We start from the raw sequence: 4,296 nt of genomic DNA on the forward strand, positions 1-4,296 counted from the left end.
CAGATGGATGGATGGACAGACAGATGGGCTGACAGACTGATGGATTGACAGACAGACTGATGGATGTTAGAGTGGATAGATGGATGGATGGATGAAAGATGGATGGGCAGACAGATAGATGGACAGATGGATGGATGGACAGATGGATGGACGCATGGATGGATGGATGGATGGACACATGGATGGATGGATGGATGGACGGACAGATGGGTAGATGGACGGATGCATGGATGGTTGGATGGATGGATGGATGGACAGATGAATAGATGGATGGACAGATGAATAGATGGATGGACAGATGAATAGACGGATGGATGATGAATGGATGGATGGACAGATGGATGGATGCATGGATGGATAGATGGATGGACAGATGGATAGTCAGATGGATGATGGATGGATGGATGGACAGACAGACAGATGGACAGATGGATGTGAATTGTCTCCAGCCCTCCCCCGTTTCCTAGTGCCTGTCTCTCATTCCCCGAATTGATCACCTCTCAGCTCCCAGTGTCAATGCCAGAATTTGAAAAGAAAGGTATCTTCAGCACTCAAGGCATTTCCTGGGCTGGGGGAATAAAAGAGGGTGAGCTGAGCAATGGGAGGGGGCTCTATGCTTAGCAACAGCAGCTGGGTCTAGGCCAGAAACCCCCAGGGCTAGCCAGAAAGGGGTGATCTTAAATCAGATGTGATGAGCCCAGGCCCGAGTCTGTCTAGCCCCAGGAGACACAGCCTCTTAGGTCTCCAACACTCTGGTTCAAGTCCACATTACTCCCTGCCCTAAGCCAGAACAGGTCGGTGGGCCCAGAACCAGCTCTGTGGCCATAGTTTTTGTTGTTGCCAATGAGGAGAAAGAAAATGGTCTCTTAGCCCAGGGCACTAGGATAGCAGAAAAGGAGGACCTAGCTGGAGATGACCCTGAGCCTCTGCTGAGGCCCCTGAGCCCACGTCCCTTGGGGAAAGGTCTTTTCCTCCACCACTGGCAGTCAGGAGCTGGCAGAGCTGATCAAGACCATGAGGAGCTCTGCTCAGCGCTGCAGGCCTCTCCAAGGAGCCTCTCCAGGGCCCCTCTCTCAGCCATCCTGGAGCAGCAGCTGCGAGAGATTAGCAGATGGCCCTCCCACCTGCTCCAGGCTGTGAGTAAACACATTAGCAGCTGAGCTAGGGCCACTTCCTGCTCCTGGTCAGGCTGAGCTGACCTTTGTCCTGAATGAGAGGTTCAGACCTGTCCCCACCCTCTTAGTGGACTGACATCAGTCAAAGAGCTGGATGTGCACCCAGCACACAGTCAACGCAGAATAAACGCTTGGCTTTCCACCTTTCCTCTCTGCTTCTCCCCAGAGTGGGGATATCCAGACAGGGAGATGCAGCCACACCCAGAAAAAGGATAACGCAGCTCTCCAATGTATTAGCCATGATTCTCAACTCCAAAAAGCTCTGAAACCCAAAACGTTGTTTCCAAACTTTGCCACAAACACATTGAGTGACGCACCCTGACTTGAACTGATGTGAGGTGACTTCTGCTCCCCACATTGTCCTGTGATCGTGAATCCTGCCAGCCCCACCCAGGACCGTTAGCGGAGTGACCATGCATTGCTGTCCACAGCCCACGGAATCACGACGGAATGCGTAGCACAGGATCCACACAACATCTTTCTCTGCCTTGACGTATTCTCAATTCCAAGACACCTGTGGTGCTGAGTTCAGGGAAAGGATTGAGGACCTGTAAACCCAACATTTCTGCTGCAGGGGCCTACACTGACCTGAGCAGGTGCTGAGGACGGAGGACTCCCCGCCGTGTGTGCACGCAGCTGTGTCCCCAGGCAGGGGTGAGGCACCTGCACTTTATTTCTTGCTTAAGGAGGAGGGGGATGCAAATGCAGGTAGCCAGGGGGAGACAGGCCCTCGAAGGACCAGACAATGTCAGCCCCAGCCCAGTCTGAGTCTGCCCTACAGAAGCAGGCATGGAAAGAAAGCAGAAAGTGCCATGGATGAAGAACTAAATGGAACAACCTGTAGGGACCCTGCGGGAGTGAACCCAGGATCAGAGAAGATCATGTGTCTCCAGGGTTGGCAACAGCAGCTGGGGCTAGGCCAGAGACAGGGTGCCTTCCTCCGCTGGCTGGGGGGCTGTCTTCCAGGGGGCCAGATGCAAGATGAGCTCACCTGTCTCTGAGCACCAGAGAAACCAGGAACACCCAGAAACTGTTGCGGAGGCTCTTTCAAGACCCAGTTCTGTTTTGTTTTGTTTGTTTTGTTGACATGGAGTCTCGCTCTGTTGTCCAGTCACCCAGGCTGGAGTGCAGTGGCGCGATCTCAGCTCACTGCAGCCTCTGCCTCCTGGGTTCCAGCGATTCTCCTGTCTCAGCCTCCTGAGTATCCAGGACTGCAGGCACACACTACCACATCCTGCCTACTTTTGTATTTTTAGTAGAGAAGGGGTTCCACCACACTGGCCAGGCTGGTCGAGGCAATTTTACATTGAGCCGCCATAACCCCGGTGTTAAATTGCTATAACCTCACCTGTACCAACAGCCTGGGACAACGTCAGGGTTTTCAAACGACCCTGCATACGGAGTATTGTAAGCATTTTACAAACTTAGGAAACTGATGGATAGAGAGGTTAAATGGTATGCCCTTAGCCCAAAGCTGCTCAAGAGCAACGCTGAGACTCAGATCCAAGTCTCCTGGTTCCGGGTCTATTGCCTGTTTCGCCCCACACCTTGCAGGCACTCTCAAGTGTAGATTAGAGGCAGACCACTCCCGGGATGTTTTGCATTGCTTAGAACTCTCTAGTGCTGGGCTTATCAGACTTGAGGACCGGTATCACATTTTCCTAATAAAATGCATTAGGCAGTCGGGCGTGGTGGCTCACACCTGTAATCCCAGCACTTTAGGAGACAGAGGTGGGCGAATCACTTGAGATCAGGAGCTCAAGACCAGCCTGGCCAACATGGTGAAACCTCGTCTCTACTAAAAAAAATACAAAAATTAGCTGGGTGGGGTGGTGGGTGCCTGTAATCCCAAGTACTCAGGAGGCTGAGGCAGAAGAATCGCTTGAACCCAGGAGGCGGAGGTTGCAGTGAGCAGAGATGGCACCATGGAACTCCAGCCTGGGCAACAAGAATAAAACTTTGTCTCAGAAAAAAAGCATTAGGTAACAGTTTCTTTTTGGCATTTTTGTAACATTTAATAAAATGAAGTGATCATCACTTTGGTAAGCATGTCACTGAAATGTAAATGAAAACTATTAAATCTGCCAGTCTCCCACCTGGCTTCTAGAGGAGAGAAAGTTGTAAATGGTTACAATTTATCCTTCTCCCCTTCTCCCTCCATGCCCTCCCCGCCCATCTGCTGACATGTCTTAGCTAAAACAAATCCTTTTGAAATTCTGAATTTCTTCCCTAGCAGTTCCCATCAACATGTGATGTGCGGGGTGATGTTACTGCCTGTCATTCATCCTCTGTTAACATCTGAGGATGGTTATTGCTCTTGTGTCTTTCATTTCTTCCCAAGCCTATATATGATTTTTGCTGTTTGGAAGTTGGTTGACAAATTGTTTTCTGGACTCTGTTAGTTTTCAAGGAACTGCCATAACAAAATATCACAGACTGGGTGGCTTAAACAACAGACATGTTTTTGGTGGCTTTGTTTTTGTTTTTGTTTTGAGATGGAGTCCAGGCTGGAGTGCAGTGGCACAATCTCGGCTCAATGCAATCTCCGCCTCCTGGGTTCAAGTGATTCTCCCAAGTAACATTACCTCGCCTGGCTAATTTTTGTATTTTTAGTAGAGAGTGTTTCACCATGATAGCCAGGCTGGTTTCAAACTTCTGATTTCAAGTGACCCACCTGCCTCAGACTCCCAAAGTGCTGGGATTACAGGTGTGAGGTACCACGCCTGGCCAGAAATGTATTTTCTTACAGTTCTGGAGGCTGGAATTTCAACAGCAATGCATCAGCTGAATGTGGTGGCTTGGGCCTATAATCCCAGCACTTTCAGAGGCCAAGGCAGGAGGATCACTTGAGCCCAGGAGTTCAAGACCAGACTAGGCAGCATAGCAAGAACCTGTCTCTACAAAAAATACAAAAATAGCTAGATGTGGTGGTATAGGCCTGTAGTCCCAGCTAGGGAGGCTGAGACAGGAAGATCACCCAAGCCCAGGAGGTTGAGGCTGCAGTGAGCCAAGATCATGCCACTGCACCCCAGCCTGGGTGACAGAGTTAAAGAAGGAAGGGGAGGAGGAGGAGGGGGAGGAGGAAGAGGGAAGGGGGAGGAGGGGGGGAGGAGAGGGAGGA

This window comes from Cebus imitator, unplaced genomic scaffold, assembly GCF_001604975.1.
Source record: "Cebus imitator isolate Cc_AM_T3 unplaced genomic scaffold, Cebus_imitator-1.0 Scaffold93, whole genome shotgun sequence".
Classification (NCBI taxonomy): Eukaryota; Metazoa; Chordata; class Mammalia; order Primates; family Cebidae; genus Cebus; species Cebus imitator.